We start from the raw sequence: 22749 nt of genomic DNA on the forward strand, positions 1-22749 counted from the left end.
CAGCTCGGGGAGCGCTCCTCGCGGGGCCGGCCTTTGGGAGGGGACACGCAGAGCCCGGCGGGTCGATACCTCCGTGAGGGCGGAGCGGCCGCCAATGGCGGTTGCCGGCAACGGGGGGCTCTCCGTGACAGGGCGGGGAGCGCCGGGACCAGGCCGCCCACCCCAAGGGCCGCCGTCACCTCCGCTCCTCAGCGGGGGCCGCCATCTCCTCCGCCCTTCACCAAGGGCCGCCGGGAGCCTCGGCTAGGTCCGGCCCCTGTGACCGGAGGCGGCCGAGAGGCGAAGGGAGCTCTGCCGGAGGGAGATGAGGGTCTGCCGGCTTCAGGCTTTTTTTGTTTTCTAAAAAGGAGAGGTGGAATGCTAAGCAACCACGGTCTGTAATTCCTCCCACGCTGGCACAAAGCAAATGCAGGGAAGGTGTCGCGGGCCCCACCTTGCAGATGCACTCTGCAACAAGTTTATGAAGCCTAGCGTGAGTCTCCCGCTGGTCACTTCAGTGGTTACAGCCCCAAATTCTTCAGCTCGAGCGGCACCAGTCTCAGGCCGTCATGCTGCAAGACTACTGTTAAACTGCCTCTAATCCTAAAAGTTCAAGACATGAAGGTAGGAATTTGCTAAAAGTTTATTGGAACCATATGGCTAGTCTAGTTTCTCAGAACAGCTGTAGCAGATGCTTTGCAGAAGGATATGCAAGAAGTCCAAGAGCAGGCAGATACTGAGTCATTTGTCTTCATCAGAACCTCAGTGTGCATTGGCATGAATCCTGAAGCGTGCCATTTTACCCCAACTACAGAACCCTCAGTCTTAACTGTTAGTACCATGTAGTTTTGTGAACTGCAATTGTATGTTCAGTCTCTGTCTAAACCTTGCTAAATCCTTAGCCTCACAGGTACGTGTCAGTAGGTGCCAGTCATCTTCATTTTGCACAAAGATCTGTTACCATTTTTTATTTTGCCAATTTTCAGTTTAAATTGAACATTGCTTTATTACTGTTGTGTGAAACAGTCCTGTTCTAGCTTCTGAACAATGTTTCATTGTTACACTTTTATCACATAGTCTATTCATCATCTAAGACAAACAGTTCCAATGTTTTCAATTTTTATTCCAGTGAGAATTGCTCCTGTTTCTGTTGCAGCTCTCAAGCCTCTAATTCCAGAATATCCTTCTCTGGACATGGTGTTTTAGAAAAGGCCATGGCACAGAGCTAAGTGTGATGTTTCCTGAATTATTTTTCCTTCTTTCCCAAACATTTCCTAACATTTCATTTATTTTTCTATCTGACTGCAGACTGAACAGCACTGTTAACTCACTGTTCACAGTAATGGACAGTTACATTTTTGAAGATTACCGAAGTTAATTTCAAATCCCATAACATATATTTTAAAAGGACTTTTTCTTTCATCTACATAGTGTTTTGTTATTTGTATTATGTCATTAATCATACTATTTGCCATTTTAGTGACTATTCTCTTAGCAGTGTAGAAGACTTCAACATTTTTTTGCAGACTGACTGAATTAAATAACCCATTTGCAAATGCTGCTGCTGTATTGTTGGCTCCTTTCCCTTCATCTACACTACAGGACTACTCAATATGAATTCTGATTTTTATCTCAATAAACCAAATAATTTATTTCTACTTTCTCTCCCTATTTCTTAGATAACTTTTAACTCATGTTAATACTTGTTCTTGTCCCAAGAATTCGGACAAGTTATGAGTTAACTTGAGACTTATGATGTCTAAATAAAAATAAATAATAATAATAATAAATAAAACCACCTGCTTGTCTTTGCATACTACATATTGACTTCTGTCTAATAAAATGAATTATTAGAAATTGCATGCTAATAAATTGGTGATGATGTGCGAAAAACAGACTCCAGAATCAGTAAGATTGTAAAGTAGGTATGTTTATTCGGCACTGGGCAGCACAGGGGGTAGTCCCACCAAAGTCCTGTGTGCCCCAACGTGGCACATGCCACGTTATATGCAGTAAAGAGTTACATATACATGAAGTATCACAGTGAGCCTATACATATGCAAAACCAATCCCCGCTTCGTATTAAAACTAGTTCCAAGAAGTCACTTCCATAAACTCCTCCCATCTGCGCTTGCAAGGTGCCTTCTAGTGGTGGTCACCAGGGGTCGTGGGGATGAAGGCTGATAACTCTTCTTCATCACCACTAGTTGACCTCCTGCTATTGTGCAGATTCAGCTGCTCCTTGGCTCTTGTCCAAACCACAGGGTTGGTCTCAGCCAGTTCTTAAGACAGGTTCCCCCTTTTTATCAGGAACTATCCTTTGTGAAGGGCCCCAGGACTTATTGTTTTGGTTAATTTGCACAGTAGTAGGCAAAGACATTAAGCAACATCTATTTTTAATACAATAATCTAGGTATCCATTAGTCAGCATCCTATCTACTAAGATTCTCTTAACGCCCTCTCTCAGTGAGATCTTCTGTGTATTCATACACAGCGGTCTACAGATTTTCTAAGCATTAATTTTTAATTGTACTTAATGTATTAACATGCTGCCCAGTATCTGATTGTACTCTAGTATAAGATCAAGACCTTTATGCTTTCATTGAACAAGCTAAATAATGTGGTAAACAGAGAAATAAATTCTGTTCCTGATTAATATGTCAAATCTAGTTTAAAAATAAAAATTTTTGTATGTTGTGTTCCTAACTTGGCAGAGTTGAAAATCTTAATCCTACAGTCCATTTTTAGATGATCATGTTCTAAACTACGGCATACTATTTTAGTTTGAGTGCAGTGATTTTAAGGGCATCCTTCTTGCTCTTTTTGAGCAAACTGCTTTGGAATTCACCTTAGTTTGCTGTTGCTCAGTTCAACCCAAAATTAGTACATTGTAATTAAACATCAAAAATGTTTTCTTTAAAAAAATAAAATAGAGTTTAAAAATTGTTTTACTCTTAAAATTAGAGGATTGATACTTCTTTACTTTCTAAAGTCCCTCAAGGCCATGGAAGTCAGGTGTCTGAAACAACAATTTCAAGGTGTCTGAAAACTGAGTCTGAGGTGTACTGAGACTGACCAAATGGTTCTGACCATTCTGTCCTTGCTGGGTCGTGTTTGGAGTCTGTTGTGATCAGTCCATAATCAGCCTTCCCTGTGGCTAAGTAGTATTGTGAAACCCATTTAAAATACTTAAATAAATACTGTATTAAATAAGTGCACTTAAACACCAAATATCACCAAATAAAGTGACAGCCTGAGTTTAGAGGTGTATATGAAATGTAATTTTTTGTATCAAAGATGAGTTTGTTTTGTAATGTAAAGCCCTAATATCACAGAGCATCAGGAAAACTTAGAGCCAGGGGTGTATCATGGCTGAGCTTTGCAGATGGGGCTCATTCTTAGTTGAGAGTATGTTTTCCTTATATATGATCTATACTGCATCATGTGCTTATAGCTAATTTTTTCATGTTTAGATCTGAAAAATCAAATCAATTGAATGGCTGAATTTCACACAGATTTTCCTGACTTTTTTGCCTCAGTCTGACAGGCTGCCCAGAGAAGCTGTGGATGCCCCATCCCTGGAGATGTTCAAGGCCAGGCTGGATGGGGCCTTGGCCAACCTTACCTAGTGGATGGCATCCCTACCTATGGCATGGGGGTTGGAGCTACAGGATCTTTGAGGTCCCCTCCAACCCAAGGAGGTCCCCTCCAACCCAAGCCATTCTATGATTCTATGACTTCCATTTAACCATCTTAGTTTAGAAGTTATACATTACTCCACCTTAGCTTAAGTTTTGTTCAAAATGTTTACAAGTGTTAGAATGCATTGTCTGTACTGAGATGACTTTAAAATGTAAAACTGCAGAAGTAAGATTAACATGGTGTCACATTGCATTGTCAGTACATTCATTTTTACAGAATCACAGAATCACAGAAGGTTGGAAGAGACCTCCAAGATCACCGAGTCCAACCTCCAACCTAACACTAACAAATCTTCCACTAAACCATATCCCTAAGCTATACATCTAAACGTCTTTTAAAGTCCTCCAGGGATGGTGACTCAACCACTTCCCTGGGCAGCCTATTCCAATGCCTAACAACCCATTCAGTAAAGAAGTTTTTCCTAATATCCAACCTAAACCTCCCCTGGCACAACTTTAGCCCATTCCCCCTTGTCCTGTCACCAGGCACATGGGAGAATAGACCAACCGCCACCTTGCTACAGCCTCCTTTCAGGTACCTGTAGAGTGCATTTCCAGATAGTGATCACAAAAAGCTCAGGATATTTCAAACTGTAAAATACCAAAACTTATAGAGTATTTGAAAAGAAAATCTAATGTTTAAATTTCTTCCTTAGAGCCACAGTAAATACAAACATGCAACCATCAAGTTTTAAGAGCAAACGTGGTAAGAAATACTCCAGTTCCTCCAAACACAAGCACTGAGTATTTTCAATTCATTGGCTTTTCATGTTTGCATTGGCTTAATGTGAATTATGCTTTGGTGCTTTATGCACAGTGAAGAGTCATAACTAATTTATCCTCATGCTAGTTTTTCTTCTTTACATAGTAATGCTTGATTTGGCCATGCCTTTAAAACACTTACATTTTGTTTCAAAATGCAGTAATTATCTATCGCTACATTTCAGTTTCTGATTCTGAGTGTCCCAGTCCACTGTAGTAAGAGTGCTTTATTTATAGAAGTCTTATTCATGTCAGCAAAATTGAACATTCAGAAAGAGAATGCTAAGGGGCAGAGTTCTTCCTGCCAAGTGATGTGGTAAATACAGAGAAGGAAGCAGAGCGAATCATGCAAGCACTGCAGTAGGAACTCCTTGCTGGTAAAGTGCGGAGGCTGTGGGACATCTGCGCTGTCCCCCCAACTTCACTATGGTCTGGTGTCACTGCTGCACCATCCCTGGCATTGCCTCTGGGACTAACACAGAACCTGTGGCCTATTTTGGATCACTGACAGGCATCCCTCCAACACCAATGGGATTGAATGATCATAAAGAACACCTGATTTTTAATGCTGAATCCTGCGTACCTATAAACACTGCACACAACTGTCTTGTACATGGAATTACTACACCTTTGAAGTAAAACGTATAAAGAATGGCCATGACGGCCACATGATTGGTGAACACGTTGAGGTCAGCCAGCACAAAACACCAGCTTGGACAGCAACAGAAAGTCTCCAGTGAAACCAGCCACACTGGCTGACAACCAACAGATACAGATGTTCAGAAAGAATCCCTATGACTCCACACAACAGATTTTATAGAATCCTTTTGGGATCACTGGATGTCCCTAACTGCAAACTGCTGGAGAATTAGAAGGTGTTCTGGGGAAGCATCTCATCAGCTTGTCCTGTTCTCAGCCTCATCATCCACTGCTGGTCACTGCTGAAGACAGGATACTGTGGTCCAGCCCTGCATCACCATTCTTGTATCCCTCTGTTAATAATGTATTCATTTGCCTTGTAGAATTCCTTCAAGCAATAAAATCTTTAATAAATTGCAAAAGCCTGTTGAGTGCAGAACATCACCTGAAACTGTAAACAAAAAAAGCAAAATAATTTGTCTGGAAATCAGAAAGCACAGATAATCCTGTAATTTTGACACTTCATCTATGAAAATGTAAATTCCATTAGATTATCCCTATATATTTTTTCATCATTTCATTATGAAATTAATTTTGGATTAATTAAACATTAATCATATTTAAATTAATCGTGACATCTCATTAATGGACTGAATGTATTTTACTCAACATAAGAAAAGTTTACCAAAAGAAAATGGCATGTCTTGTAGATAGCTGTCATTTACATTTAAACCTTTATGCTCCTTCTTTTTCTTCTTTGTTTTTGCTTTGCAGCTGTGTTGCCTATTAATACTTTTGGTCAAATTATCAGTCATATCTATAAAGCCTTCCTGATAATAAAGAGCATTATGCATTTGTAACAAAAGGCAGAATGTAGCTCAGATGCTTAAGGAAAGAGCTCACTGCAGTGCAATGAGCTCAAGACCCCAGCATGCCTATATAAACCTAAGTATATTTAGTCAGTATTTTTTGTGTATTGTAAAGTATGTAATCAACTTTTGTTGTTAATTTTTATGAACTCACCCATCAACAGAAATATGTCCTGGAATTTTGAAGGAACTAAATTGTTACTGTTATTTTTGTTTTTATTATCTTAATAGTAAACCATCAGACTTCAAAAAAAAAAAAAAAAAAAAAAAAAAACATCAGGACATCTTTATGTGACAAAGGATCAAAAAGTTTTTTGATGAGTACAAGTTTTTTCATGGGCCATCTTTAAGAAGAAGATGTATGTATTTCTTATGTATCATAGTGTATAGCTGACGTTATGTTGCTTACCCACTAAAACAGAATATGAGGACATTTGTTAGTCTGTGAAATTCACTCATACATGAGTACATTAAAAAATGTCATGAGCTGGATCTTGAGGACCAGAAAGGGACCTCAATTTACATCTGTAGTGTTTTAGCATTATCCAGCACTCAAAGGGAAGTGCTGTGGGAAAGGCCTTTACAAAAGAAATGTACTGCTTAAGGCACGTATAACTTTGCCTGAAAAAGCAATGTGCTCATTACGTAGGTCACTTTTACCTGAGTGATCAGCCCCAAAAGAAAGGAGGAATATCTTCACTCATCTACTTCAGTGAAAATGGTGGTGGTTCTACCTTGCTAGGCAGCTGAACTCCACCACAACCGCTCTCTCACTCCCCCTCCTCAGAAAAGGAGGGGAAGAAGAAAAGGAAAGGAACAACTCATGGGTTGAGATAAGGATAATTTAATTAAAAGAAAAATAATAATTAAGGGAAGATTGTTATTAACTAAAGAGAAAGGGTAAAGGGGGAAACAAAAAACAACAACAAAAAGCAAAGGCCATGTGGAAGCTCAGAGGAAAGAAATTACTCTCCACTTCCCACCAATAAGCAATGCTTGACCACACCCTTGAAGCAGGGCCTCAGCACATATAGCAGTTGTTCGGGAGCCCACTCCTCCCCTCTCCTTCCTTTTCCCACCTTTTCTTGCTGAGTGTGACATCATATGGCATGAAATATCCCTTTGGTTGGTTTAGGTCAGTTGCCCTGGTGATATTCCTTCCTCCTCTTTTGCGCATCCCCAGCCTGTTGGCTCTTGGGGGATTAGAGGGAGTCCTGATGATGTGCTGGTATTGCTCAGCAGCAGACACAACACCGGTGTGATACCAGGGCTGTTCTAGCTACAGGTGCAGAGCACAGCACTGTATGGGCTGCTGCAGGGAAAGTTAACATCCCAGCCAGACCCAGTACAAAATGCAAATTATGTAAAGGTTGAGATAAAGTAGTTGGAAGAGAGATAAAACTAAAAAGCAGGGAATATAGCTATGCTGTTGGCTTAGCTATGTCATAAGTTAAAGTTGTTATTTCTAGAGCCTCCAAATGGTGCAAGGTTTTGTTACAGACAAAATAACTATGAACATGAGACCAAAGACATTATAATCTGATTTGAGTCTAACAGTTTTGTGAACACTCAGTTATAACAAACAAACCCAAGTGTTTGCAATTAGTGTTCAATCAAAGTCCTTAAAATGCCTGTATGTGTCCTGCTGTCATTGGCATGGTCAGCACTCTCCCCTGCAGATCTGTTTCTCTCATTGAACAGAACCCTTGAGAATAGTGCTGATTCTGTGTGTGTCAGCACGATGCACTCAAATGAATCCTACTTCTTCAAAGATAAACTCTGAAAATCCTAATCCTTTTTTTTGACACAAACAAAGCTAGCACAATGCATTCATTTTAATTTTCAGATATATTCATCACTCAACCAAAAGGCACCAATTGCATGCTTCTAACCACTCTCCAATTTTTAAAATTTGAGCAGGGAATACCATTCATGTCATAGTATCTGATAGCTTGCCCTTCCTCCTCTCCTCCCCCCAAAAAAGTACAGTCTATACTGTTGTTACTCTGCAGCTGCAATAACATTCCTGTTTGCCACATCTAAACAACAAAACAATGGACATGAGATTTTTGTAATAGTCATTATCTAGTTTCAAGGAGTAAAAACTTTAAAAGTAGGTTTTTTTAGCACTTTACTCTTCTAATGACTTCCTCTAACACAAAGCTCACACTGTTCTCAGTTCAGTCTATGAGGTGGTCGTCCCCTTGTACGCAGCTCTGGTGAGGCTGCACCTCAAGTACTGTGTTCAGTTTTGGGCCTGTCACTACCAGAAAGATATTGAGACCCTGGAGGGTGTCCAGAGAAGCTGGTGAAGGGCCTGGAACACAAGTCCTATGAGGAGCAGCTGAGGGAACTGGGATTGTTTAGTCTGGAGAAGAGGAGGTTCAGGGGAGACCTTATTGCTCTCTACAACAACCTGAAAAGAAGGTGGGCGGGCTGGGGGTTGACCTCTTCTTGCAGGTAACTAGTGATAGGACTAGAGGGAATGGTCTCAAGTTGCTCCAGGGGAGGTTCAGGTTGGAAATGAGGAGACATTTCTTCTCAGAAAGAGCAGTCAGGCATTGGAACGGGCTGCCCAGGGAGATGGTGGAGTCACCGTCCCTGGGGGTATTCAAGGAAAGGCTGGACATGGTGCTTAGGGACAGGGTGTAGTGGGTGATATTGGTGACTGGGGAGCGGTTGGACCAGATGATCTTGGAGGTCTTTTCCAACTGACGTGCAGAGAACAGACTCCAGAATCAGTAAGATTGTAAAGTAGGTATGTTTATTCAGTGCTGGGTGTAGTCCCCAGCACAGGGGGTAGTCCCACCAAAGTCCTGCGCTCCACAGCATGGCAACTTGCCTTAGTTATATGCAGTAAAGAGTTACATATGCATGAAGTTTCACAATGAGCCTATACATATGCATAACTGATTACCACTTCATATTAAAATTAGTTCCAAGAAGTCATTTCCATAAACTCCTCCCATCTGCACTTGTGCAGTGCCTCCTGGTGGCAGTGGTCACCAGGGGTCGTGAGGATGAAGGCTGATGACTTCTTCATCACTGCTAGTTGACCTCTTGTCTTTGCACAGATTCAGTTGTTCCTTGGCTCTCGTCCAAACCACAGGGTCGGTCTCAGCCGGTTCTTAAGATAGGTTCCCCCTTTTTATCAGGAACTATCCTTTGTGAAGAGCCCCAAGACTTTTTGTTTCAGTTAATTTGCACAGTAGTAGGCAAAGACATTAAGCAACATCTATTTTTAATACAACAATCTAGGTATTCATTAATCAGCATCCTATCTACTAAGATTCTGTTAACTCCCTCTCTCACAACCTTAAAGATTCTTTAATTCTAGGATGTTTTTGATTTTTAACACCTTCCTACATTTCTTTTCTCAGACCAGTTCCAGCGCTGGTTTTGAGGGGGCTCTGTGTACCAGAATTCCAGGCCTCCCTGTCTGTTCAGCTGCATGATAAAACACCTGAACAGAGGGGAGCTCAGTGAGGTAACTGAGTATGTGCCTATTACTTGGTGACAACTCCTTTTGCCAGTCACACTAGGACAATCAGACCTAGGGTTGCAACATGCTTGGCCTCTGAATGGGAAGCAGTCATGAAGGTGGTGAGAAAACGCATGTTGCTGCCAGCTCCAGTTACTGCTTACGCACGTGGAGAGAGCTGCTGACTAGATGTTTACAGCAGCCTCAGGCCTGGTAAATGAGATCTAGCTCCTAAATTAGGCAGAGTCACGCAGAATGAAAAAAAAAAAAAAAAAAAAGGCTCTGAGCCCTGCTGGGTCACTTAGCACAGCTGCCTGACAAAGGATTAGGAGGAGGTACAAAGCTTGGTTGGTGAGGACCGTTGAAACTGGAGAGGGATGTGTTTGGCAGTAAATTGCTACTTAAATTTCCACTATAGTATTCCAGAACAAACATGCAATGCAAAACAAGAGTATTTTTAACTGTTAGGGGCCATGTGGTGTTCTGCTAAGCAAAAGCTCAGGAAAATAAACTGACTGAACCCTTGTGACTTTCACTAACTCTGCTTCCCAGGCATTTTGTTCATTCAGGACATGTGCATTCATTTTCTTATCCCAGAGCTGCCAAATCAAACATACTAAAGACTAAAAGACCATACAGTTCAGAATTAACTCTATCTTTGTTATATCATCTTCTAGGTCCTTTGAAGTCCAAAAAATAAAAGATATTATAAAAATGCAATGTATTTTTGCTGATAGCCCCATGTATTTATTTGTGAAAACAAGTATTATATGCACTACCGAACCTATTTATAATATGTAGTTTGCAATAAAGAACTCTCCATATGTGAATATAAATAATTATTTTTCAGGTTTTAAATTATTGGCTTGTTGTGTTTTGTTTGTTTGTTTTCTGTTCAGTTTTACCACATCAAAAATTATGAATCAAAAACATGGAATAACAGCATAATTCATTTTAGATGGGACCTCAGGAGATCATCTGGTTCAAATGCCTATTCAAAGCAGGGTGGACATTGAAATCAAACCAGATTGCTCCAGTCAAGTGTTTAAAACCTCGATCTGGATACCTGTTCTTTATATATATATATAGTATATATATTATGTATAGTATATATATATTATATATAGTAAGTTCCTCCTCCATTTCAATTTATGACTTCTTGTTCTGCTGTGCACCTCAGTGAAGAGTCTGGCTTGGTTGTCTTAACAATCTCCTCCTGTGCTTTGGGAGGCAGCTACAAGATCCCCCTGAAGCTGTCTCTCCAGGCTCAAACAGCCCAGCTCCTTCAGTCCCTCTTCACACAAGTGGCCCCTTGCCACTTTCATGGCCCTATGTTGAAATTGCTCCCGTTTATCCATCTTTCTTTTACTGGGGTGTCTCAAGCTGAGCACAGTATTCCTAGTGCATTCTAATAGGTGCCAAATAAAGGGGAATAATCACCCACACTGGCTATTGCTAATCACCTACTTTTCCTTCACATGCCATGAATTTACAGAATAATGCTTTATGAAATAATATATACTATCCAGAATATTCTATTGAACAACAACAAAACTCTCTCTTTAGCCACTAACACCCATTAGCTTGTTTTACAATGCCTGGTAAAACACCCTGCAAGCTTACAGACCATTTCCTGAGCAGTCCTGTTATATTTATGTTGTGGTACCAAGAGCATATCCCAGCTCTTGAGTTGTGTGTGCTCTGCTTGCATGCTGATTTCCTGCCTTAGTAAAACCTGGAAAAGTACCGTTTTCCTTACTTTTTTTTTTTTTTTTTTTTTTTTTTTTTTTTCCCTTGTTCTTCCCACTCCCTTCCCTCAGTCTGCTCTGCTTTCACACTGAGGAAATCTAAGCAAAGTCAGACCAATAGCTCCCTCCAGCACTTCCTCTGAACATGCAGGGCCAGGGAGCAGGCCTCCTTCAACACTAAATTACAAATGCACATTTTATAACCTCTGGTATGTCCAGAGGTAGGGCTGTCCACAAGACATTTCCCCGCTCTGTGCGTATGTACATATTCCTTACTGCTGGACTTTATACTTTGCCACATTAAAACATTCTTTTTTTGAATAGGCCTAAATTACAAAGCCATCTAGACTACCCCCTCAAAAATCGTCACGCCATCATTGTTGTAAATGCAGAACAGCTGCAGGCTTCCCATCTCTGGAAACCAGCACATGTACACTGGCCATTCCCCAGAGACACCTACTTTTTGAGCAACACCAGCCAATTTTTAATCCATTCTACATGTGCTCTGCTTACATTGCAGAGTACAACTTTTTAATCAGTACATTCTGTACTACTAAGTCAAAAGTCTTTCAAAACTTTAAAATGTATACAAGCACTACCATTAATCTAAGCACAGATGTAGTAATTAACTTTTACTCTAGAGCCTAATTTTTTGATTAAAGTGTACACGTTTGGACGTTTATTTTAAATCACTCATGACAGTTTGCAAGATACTTCAATCTAACATTTTAGACAACATCATGAATACGTGTTCAACAAAGAATTAAATACAATATACAAAAGAATAAAAACAATTAAATAGCAAAAAACTCCTGACATTTCTGGGCTTCAAGCAGGAATCAATTTTTAACCATTATTGTGAGAGTTGTTAATGCCTTGTAGGTACTCATGGAAAACACAGTTCTCTGTATCCAAAGCACTATTGCCTGAAATTACCCCCATCTAATTTTAGGCACTGAAGTAAGGCATCTAAATGAAAATCCTCATTTCTTTACTTCTACATTGTGCTTCATAGATGTTCGCCCTCCAGTGACTGTGGAAGGAGCACAGACTCTCAGGGTTCATTCCTTCACACAACTCATTTAAGTTTCCGAAGTGAGACAGATGAATTCACATCCATGAAAAGACAGAGCATAAGATGAAGCTTAGCTAAATGCAATTCAGTAGGTAGAGTATAGCCTGTAAAGTGGGGAAAAAGAAGCTTTGTCACCTTTCTGTCTCTTTATTCTCCTCCTCCCCACCAAACCATCTGTGAGAAGTCTCCTGTCAGCATCTCTCCTGTGAGCCAAATTTTAGATGAAAGCAGAGCATTTGCAAGGCTTCTGGGAGAAAGCATTTTATTCTTGTACATAATTACAATAGAGATAAAGGAAATGCCATTCTTCCTACGAGTGGACATTACTGAGCTGCAAAGTGCTTTGCTAGCTAGGGCTTTTACTCATACATTTTGAAGTGAATTCCTGTGGCAGTTTTAGGTTCTGTCACCTCTCACTTGTTCACTCATCACAGTTTACTGTCCTGTAACAGAGGGAAATTTGTACCTGCATGCCAGCCTACAAGTATGTGTTGGCTGAAGTGGCCAGTGCTAGTTTAATACCAGACTCTGGACGGTGATGAATGAAAACACACAGGTGTACTTGCAGGGTTATTAACACTACAGGGAGCTGTGCATTCTTAAGACATAAGATCAAGCCTCATCAAAGCCCTGATGGTAGTTCTCACTCCAAAAATAAGGAAAGAAGGTACTGTATGTATAGTCATTTAAAGACAGAGGTTTGAAGAAGATTTGAAGGTCAGTTGACTCATGCCCCGGAGATGTAAATTTGTCTGCAATGACTGAAAGAAATGAAGGTGACTGAGCCAGATTTAGATGCCTACTAACTGCAGTTAAGTTGAATGCATCCCACACTCAGTATAAAAATTTCACTATGTGGAACACATTTCAAATTCAGTTTATGGAAGTGATTACAATGAGTAGCACCAAGGCTTCTTATTGAAACTCAGACCAACATTTTTTTTTTTTTTTTTTTTTTTTTCCCCAGAAAAGCTTTCAGAAAGCTTCATCATAATGTCACAAAAACAATCAGATCACTTGGAAATTATTATAATACAGATACAATAAGAATATGTGCATCAGGTTTCTTTAAAAAGAATTCTGAAGCTAACAGGATGACTCTCTCTCGGTAAAGATTGTCTACTTTGTGTTTTCTTCAGCTGATATTTATTAAACTAAGAAAATCCTGGGAATCACTGCTATCTTTATTAGTCCACACATAGGGAATTGTTCCTCTGAAGTCTGCAGAACTTTTTGCTATAGTTTGTGCATAAGCATATATTAATGAAAATACAAGAGTTTTAAGCTTTTTAAGAATTACACGTACTTTTTATATGCACTAAGATGCTAAGCATCACTTTTTTACTGTAAAATGAGGTAGATTACGACAGATAGGAATTCTTCTGAAGATTTTATTTGTTTTGTTAGTTATTTACACTGGAGCATTTTTGTGTGCAAAGGTATAAATATTTATTACATGTTATTCTTTGATTACCCATCTCATTTAATGGATTTATTTTTCTGTATGTTAACATCACCAAGACATCACAAAATGTGACATCAGACTGTCCGACACTGTGCTGTGTTGTCACTATTACAATACTGTACATTCTGTTCTAGGTCACATGACAAAATTAGTTCCATTCAATTCCCTGGCAGCTTTCCACTATTTCTGTAACAGATATTCTAGGACATTGTTGCGTTACTTAATGCTGTCTACAACAGGCTTGGTTTTAATTAACCTGCCTCCAGTAATTATTGAAAGAAAATTATAGGCGAAATGGAAGAGAATAATTTCCTGCTGTGCTCAGTGGGGACAGAATCAGAACATGGTCTGTGTTGTTTTCTCTACTAGGGAAAAAAGAGGACTTGAAAAGGTCCTCTGTCTGCTCCATTAGCTGACCTCAAGCTATATGAACAGACTCCTCAAAGATTTCTGCAGGAGCTAGTCAAGAGTCAGAACTAAATTAATGCAAAGCAATGAAGATGAAACATTTATAATAACAGGCGAAAACAGGTTAAAGCAGAAATTAATGACCATGTCTTAAGGCTAGTAGTGAACAGAAACTTAAGTCCTTGAAATTGATTATAAAAGACTGCTTTCAGTTAGGAATATCTGGATTCTGCCTTGCTGTCAATAAGCACTGTGCTCTTTTGGTACCTGAGAGTCTGCATAATACACACTTCTTTCACTCAGTTTTCATTCTCTGTCCTCCTCGGATAGGAAATAGGCTTATTACCATCAGACCTATAACCAAATACAGGGGCTCAATGAAAAACAAGACCCACACAAAGGTCTCATTTCTATGCTGCAATTTACATAATATTTGAGATCTTCAGGAAGTTTTGAATTTCCTGTGAAGATGCTTTTTGAGGCACTAAAATTTCACAAATTAAACAGTCTGCTTCTGTTTAATAATGAATATTATGAAGAATGTGTTTTAAAGTGAAACCATGCAATGTTTGCAGTAGGTTTGTACATTCTCTTCTTGTCCAAATAATAATTTTGGAGGCTCTTGAAGATGACCGACAAATGAAATAAGACTAAAGGCCAAGAGTGGAACCCTGAAGCCTTTGGAAATGCTATGCTATTTTAAAATTATTTTTGTATAAAGTAAATTTTGTAGTATGGAAACTAAATCATTTGTGTTCCCTTATTATATCTAAGAAAATCTGAACAATTGCTTCAGAGTGAGAAATCCTATAGTTTCTCCCATTCTGCTCTTAATACCTCTTAATACTAATATAGCTTCTCCCACACTGCTCTTAATAAGCTGTCACACTTACCTACATTATTTCAAACCCTTTTCCCTAAGCAGCCTTTACTTTTAAAAATATGTATATTGAATGTATTAAATGTAGAAGATACCTTACCATAATCTTAATATTTTCCAGTTTACATTAGAAAAATATCAATTGTATTATTTGATTGGTAAGTAAAGGTGGCTGTTAATTATTATTTTGTGTGTGTGTGTGTGTGTGTGGCATTTATTAAATAAGGTATCTCAAGATAGTAATCTATGTACTTAACCAAGGAAACATTAAGTTCAGTTCAGTTGCAGTTGTAGTGTTATTAGAAACATGACGTTTTCACTTCCTGAATTTTGTGATTTGAACTCTGCAATCTTGTCTTGAGTGAATGTTGTTTTGTTATGTTTCTCAACTAAATCCCAGAAATGCTTCCACTCCACAAGTTTTTGACTCCCAGAACATCTCTGGAACACTTAAACTGCATCACCACTTCCCAGTACCCACACTCTGTCAAGATTCTAGGAGACACTTCAAAGATGACATGTATACAATGGCAGTTCCACTAGCTGATAAATGACAATGGTAATGAGATAGATATTGATACCTGAAAATGAGCAGACAAAACAAAGCATGTCTGTTGCTATCATACAGCTTCTATATTCAGGTATTTATCTTGTCCAGCTATCTACCCTCTTAAAGCCAAAAACACCTCAAGAAACTGTGTTGTGAAACAAAGCCTTCACCCCAGGTTATTCACCTCTCTTAGGCACATTGGAAAACAGAAATGAGAAGCTCAGCAGAAGAACCTTTTATTTTTGTTAACAGTGGAACTTTCCATCTTCAAAGAACTGTATTAGTCCTACCTTTCTCTGCAAATGAAGAGTTTCACAATTAATCCATATCTAACAACTACCACTTCTCAAAATCTGTTACAAATGTTGTCTCTTATTTGACTGAATTGCAAAACACAGGGTGATCAATTCTATTGCAGAAATTTTATACTGAGGATGAGTATTGCATGCATTGTGTGCTGTAGTATATTGCAAAACAATTGAACTAGCTCTTAATAGTTCAGCTGTAGGAAAAAGTTATAGTTGCATATTTATTTCTGCATACACTAGTATAATCTACTCTTCTATAGGTTAAAGCTACCTTGGGTACTTGGGTACACTTCACAATACTGGGAGATGTTTCCTTAAAGTTTTGATGAGTAGTTGTATTGCTATTTGTATAACCTAACTCAAGGGAAAAAATACATTTCCAGAGCTGATTTAGTTTAGGAAGAAACTGGAAGGCGGCTGCATGCCTGACTGTCATCAGTGTTTTAAAACTTTACTTGCCCATTTCAGTAAATGTTATGATGTAAGATTAGTTCAGCTTCAACTAAAATAATGCTGTCTAATAGCAGATATATTATTACTATCATAATGCCTTGAAAATTAAGACACTTTAAGAACAAGAATATACAAGGTAGAAGCCCTACTACCTTACTTGCCTTTTGGGTCAAGAAGAAATGGAGGAAGCAATAGAAAAAATGTTTTGTATATCACCATTTTTTATGTCAGGGGAGCAACTTCCCAGGAGCTGCTCCATCAAACTGAGAGACAATGACACATATCAGCTGAAAGACAATTACACCTGTTGTATTTTCTGAAAAATGAAAATCAAGAGCCCTCTGTGGTCCTCAAAGGGTTTCCATATGGCAATTCTGCTACCAAGTGCCTTTAGCAGGTTATCATCCAGTGAAACAGAAGTTTTTGATGATTACTTCAGACCTAAGGTGAAACCAGGTTTATCATCGGTTGGTTTCGCTTTCAAACAATTTCAAATTAAATGGCTGAAGTATAAGAATTATTCAGTTGTTTCATGGTGCTATGGTACTGCATTTTTATGCACTTCTGGTTCTTTGCAAGTACAAAGTAACTTCCTGGATCACAGAGCAGGAATAACTGAAATTCTTTGCCTTCACTATACAGGAGGTCATTAAATGTTCACAATTATTCCTGTTAGCAATATAACCTATTAGTCTGTAAATCAATGAATAGCACAAGCTGCTCCAGCTGTCAGGGCTCTTTAGGTTTTAGTAGATTCAGAAGAATCCCTTCTTAGTTTTACTTCTGGAAACATTCAGAGCAAAAATCCTTAGTTCTTTTCTAGTACAAAATTTGTATTGCTTTAGCTATTCAAATATGCTAAAAGTAGTGCTGCTCATCTGGTGGGAGGGTAGCATTCTTCATCTGAGTTCTCGTTTTCTCATATACAGGAAGAAGATTAAGCCATAAGGTCCATTTATAATGGTGCAGCCAAGTCAAAATTATGTATGATTAAACCAACCATAAGTAGTGCCCTTGAACAAACTTAATGCTATGTTTCAAAATCTGAGTATAAAAAAACTTTAATTCTATGACACTACAAATTATAAAAGAAATAGTATTTCTCTAAGGCAGAGGTAAAACTTTTTCCTCTTCAAAGACATTTCTTTAGGTATTTTAAAAAAGAACAGGAATCCTCTATCACAGCACAGCACATGGAAACAGCTTGTGTAGCCATGGTCAACATCTGATGCTTTACAGAGATTTAGACTCAGACCTGAGACATTTAAGAGTCAGAGCTATATCAGCTCTACTAAAGTCAGGGAAATACTTTTGATTTCAACAAGACCTAGCTCAAAACCTTATTAAACTCTGTTGAACTTATTAAACTCTGCTTCCTTAGAGGAGGTAACCAGACTGCTTCATGATGTGAAACTTGAGGTATTTATATCCCTTTCTTACCTTGCTTAATTGCCTAGTCTTTTAAAAATAAAACACACATACACAATCCGTGTACTGTTTTTTGATGACTTCCTGTGGCAGTAAATTTCCCAGGATTATCCCATGGACTAGATTTCCTTATACGGAATTCAAATTTCCTTATCTTTAGGAGTCTGAACCTTTTGGATTTCACTTGAAGCTGATATTCAAACCAACACATGGGCTACTTCAAGTGCAATTTTAAACAGAGCCTGAACAAGCCCTGTGGAATCTGCCATATTTCACACATCTCTGATTAGTACTAAAATCATCCCTTCCCGCCCCCGCCCCCGGGCCAGTCCCCTGCCACATGTGTTTTATGTTAAGAATGTGTTTATGTTAAGGCAGCATCTACAGTGAATGAATAAGCAGGAATGAATGTGCAGGGAAACTAAGTTTTAGCTAGTGCTGACCACATTGGCAGGCACTAAACATAAGAAGGCTTTCTTCCAGTACAGACCCCGTCATGCAAGGACTTGCAAGCTTTTATGCCCAGCTTCTCTTCCTGTCTGTGAAGGGTTTCTTAATGTTCAACACAAAGGGGAGAAAGGAGCTGGCTTCCCACTTCCCACAGAGTTTGGTGGACCTTGCTGACCCAGAGACATGTTAAGGCTGCATTTTGCTGCTCTGAACTCCTTCCTAATAAACACAGTCTTTAATGGGCAGAGAAACTTCATCAAGCCCCACAGAAGCTACTGTTCTGACATTATCTACCAACCAATAAGTAATTTGATTTGGTTTAGTTATAGTGTCAACATCTTTATACAACGTCACCTTCATTTTTACTACTGCAAGGATGGTCAAGTAGTTAATCACACAATTGCCAGTTCTTGTGTTTTATAGTAAACATGACCCTAAAAGAAGTACCTTTGCCTGCATATATTTTTATGTGATAGCTTGTCATACGGTATTTTAAAACTACCATCATTAACACTGCTACAGTGAAAACTGTTAACTGATTTGGCTTATTCTTCAGTATAGACAAGACAAACAGGAATCAAGTTACAATGTCTGTTTATTATCCTTTATTTCAGGAAAATCAGAGGGCCAGGCAGTGTAATAAAAAAGCAAGGGCTATATGGGAGTGCTGGGAGTTTGACATCAGCAAGTAAAAGTAAATCAGGGAGAAAAAGAGAAGAATTTATGTTCTTCTGAAAGGAAACGAGGCAGAACAAGTTGGTCATGGAAGAACATTGTTCATATTGTTCTGTGATCTGCTAATCACAGATGCTTTATCAGTTTCATTTTTTGTTAAATTGAGATAATAATAAGAATAGTGGATTATGTGAGACTTGACTGTGGTCCAGGAAGTCTTAATTCATTAATAAAGGTTGCAGAGCATGACTGGACAGAAGTTGCCAGAGAAATGCAAACAATAAAAAGCAGAGTTACTGAAGATAAAAAGAAAATGTAAAAGACAGCATTGTTAAATATGTAACTGAGTTCCCCACCCCCTCGCCCCCCAAAGGAAATGTAGTGGCAGACATCTCTCTTTGTGTTTGACCTATTAAAAAATCTGTTCTCATACTGTCAAAACATGCCATTTACATGCTTTTGCTACTCAGTACATAACTTCATTGAAAACAATGATGGAGATAATTTATTTGTGTAAAACTATTAAGAAATAAGATCTGGCCAGTGTTACATCCTATTGTGCAACTACATTAAAGCAGCTCAATTAGTAGTCTACTCAACCAAATGAGAATATTTCCTGAGTTAAATAAATAGCTACCTCTCTGTGTAATACGGAGAGTATAATACTGAGAGATACTGCACCAAGACCCAGCGTAGGTAACAGCTGCTCATTCTCAAAACTGCTCTCTGCCACAAGACAATTTTAGCAAGATCATAGAATCACTGAATCATAGAATATCCTGAGTTGGAAAGGACCAACAAAATCATTGAGTCAAACTCCTCAGTCCCCAAAGGACCACCCAAACATCAGGCTATATGTCTGAGAGCACTATCCAAATGCTTCTTGAACTCTGGCAGCTCAGTGCTGTGACCACTGCCCTGAGCAGCCTGTCCCAGTGCCCGACCAACCTCTGGGTGCAGAACCTTTCCCTAACCCCCAGCCTGACCCTCCCCTGTCCCAGCTCCATGCCGTTCCCTCGGGTCCTGTCGCTGTCTGCAGAGAGCAGAGCTCAGCACCTGCCCCTCCACTCCCCTCGTGAGGGAGCTGCAGGCCGCCATGAGGCCTCCCCTCAGCCTGCTCTGCTCTGAGATGAAAAAAAAAAAAAAAAAAAAAACAGGAACCTCAGACACTCCTTATAAATCTTGCCCTCTAGGCCCTTCACCATCTTTGTAGCCCTCCTCTGGACACTCTCTAACAGTTTTATTTCTTTATTATACTGTGACACCCAAAACTGCGCACAGTCCTGGACATGAGGCTGCATCTGCCTCACTGGAGGATAATCCCTTCCCTTGACCATCTAGCAATGCTGTGCCTGATGTACCCCAGGGTACAGTTGGCCATCCTGGCTGCCAGATCACACTGCTGGCTCATGTTCAACTTGCTGTTGACCAGAACCACCAGATCACACTGCTGGCTCATGTTCAACTTGCTGTTGACCAGAACCAACCTTTCTGCAGGGCTGATCTCCAGCATTTCATCCCCTAGACTGTACCTATAACCAGGGTTTCCCCTTCCCAGGTGTAGAATCTGGCACTTGGTCTTGTTAAACTTCATATTGCTGGTGTTTGCCCAGCTCTCTGATTTGTCCAGATCTCTCCGCAAGGCCTCACCACCCCTGACAGAGTCAACATCTCCACCCAATTTGGTATCATCTACAAACTTGCTCAAAAAACCTTCAAGTCCTACATCTAAATAATTTATGAAAACATTGAAGAGAACTGGTCCTAAAATGGAGCCCTTGGGAACCCCGTTAGGTCACCATCCTGATGTAACCCCATGTACAGGAACCCTCTGGGCCCAACCCAACAGCCAATTGATCACCCATCTTCTGCTTTTATCTAGCTGTATTTATCTAACTGTCATTTTGTACAGAAGGTTACATAGAGAAAGCTTTACTGAAACCCAGAAAGATTACATTGACTGGCTTCCTTTGGTCAACTAGCTGAATGATCTTTTCATAAAATGAAATTAAGTTTGTTAAACATGCACTTCCCCTTGTGAAACTGTGTTGGCTGTTACCAATGACTGTGTTGTCCTTCGGGCATTTCCCAATAACTCACAGAATAATCTTCCCCATAATTTACTGACAAGCCTGTAATAGCCAGGATCATCTTTCTTGCTCTTCTTGAAAATTAGAACCCCATTTGCCAGCTTCCAGCCAACTGGGGCCTTTCCAGATTCCCAAGACCACTGAAAAATAAGTGAGAGAGGTACTGTGATGACATCAGCTAGTTCTCTGGGATGAATCGCATCAGGCCCCATAATCTTGTATGCATCCAGGTGGAGCAGCAAATCCCGCACAAGTTTGGAGTTAACTGGGTTTATTTTGAAGTTTAACATGAAGCAAAATAAACTTACCTAAACATCACAAGTCAGATATTACTAGTACCTAGAGAATTCTGTCCTCTGACCCACATCCTAAAAGGTCATGTTGACTGAGAGCTTACCATTCCCACAGTCACAGTCCTCCAACTCAGGGCAGCTGGGGTTCCAGAGCCCATCTCTTGTTTTGAAGACAGAGGCAAAAAAATGCATTAAACATCTCTGCTTTGTCTATGTCCCTGTTTGTGACGTGACTGTCCTCATCAAATATCAGACCAGTGTTGGCTCTGGTCCTCCTTTTTCCTTAAAAAAAAAAAAATTGTCCCCAACATTGCTGGTCAGCTTCAACTTTAGTTGAGCCTTGGACACACAAATTCTCTCCCTACAGAGGAAAGCAGCATCCCTGTAGTCCTCCCATGTTGCTTGCTGTGCTTCCAGAGACCATATATTTTCTTTTTCTGGCAAAGTTCTTGAAGAAGATCCTTGCTCAGTCAGGCCAGCCTTCTGCCCCTCCTTCTTGACTTCTGACATTTTAGAATTGCCTATTCCTGTGCTCTTAGGAGGTGGTACTCAAAACCCGACCAGCACTCTTGGACCCCAATATCTTCAGAAGAAGATCCCCAGGGGACCTCACTAACTAGTTCACTGGGCAGTCTGAATTCTGTTCATCCCAAATCCAGGGTTGAAGTTTTGGTGGCAGTTTTCCTCCTATCACCAAAGATTTTAAACACAACTACTTCATGGAGTCTATGGCCAAGGTGGCCACTACTGTGTCCAAGAAGTTATCATCAAGGTGCTTCAGGTTATCTCCTGGGCATGTTTATCTCAGCTATGCAATAGATAGTAGTACGATTTTTAAAAGGTACAAAATATAAGGGGAACACATCATATCAACTGATAAATGAGTAAGGGATAAATTCTTATGACCCAAGGCATTACACTACCCATGTGTTTACGAAATACAGGAAGAAACTTCCCATTGAGAGATTACGGGACTCCACCTTCCTCTGAAGTTCACTCAAGCTACTTTCATGGACAGAGTAACAAACCATTGATCTCATATGTGTCTAAATTAAAAGCCTTAAAACAGGATCTGTTTTCTTTAAAGTCCTGTATTTTGACTTGTGTAAAATGACATTTTATGAAACACTGGGCTTTATTTATTTATTTATTTACTTACTTCCTTATTTATTTACATATTTATTTATTATTTTTTATTTTGGAATGCTGTGTAACTTTCCCTACAGGATGTAAAGAACTGTAACATGTTAGTCACACATCTTTCAACATACGGTGTTTCTGTTTGCTATCAAAACACAGATTCTCTGGTTCTAAGATTTTGCCATTACTTTAGCTTCTATTTTCATTAATCGAGTGACTTTTAATACAAACCTGAACACGCTCTGACAATACCTAGATCAAATAAAAAGGAGGGCTGGGAATAAGTGGGAGAGATAAAACAACTGACAAAACCATCTGCACCAACATTTCTCCTCAAAAGGGATTTACCTATAAA

The 22749-nt window shown here is 39.5% G+C and overlaps 1 long non-coding RNA gene across 1 annotated transcript in view; it reads left to right on the forward strand.

Moving 5' to 3' along the window:
- The first annotated feature begins 196 nt into the window (after positions 1-196).
- Positions 197-22749, forward strand: part of LOC118156159 — a 35344-nt gene continuing 12791 nt past the window's right edge. Inside the window, exon 1 of the long non-coding RNA XR_004746175.1 lies at positions 197-603. This is a non-coding gene — a long non-coding RNA (uncharacterized LOC118156159). The remainder of the gene's footprint in view (positions 604-22749) is intronic.

This window comes from Oxyura jamaicensis, chromosome Z (genome assembly GCF_011077185.1).
Source record: "Oxyura jamaicensis isolate SHBP4307 breed ruddy duck chromosome Z, BPBGC_Ojam_1.0, whole genome shotgun sequence".
NCBI lineage: Eukaryota > Metazoa > Chordata > Aves > Anseriformes > Anatidae > Oxyura > Oxyura jamaicensis.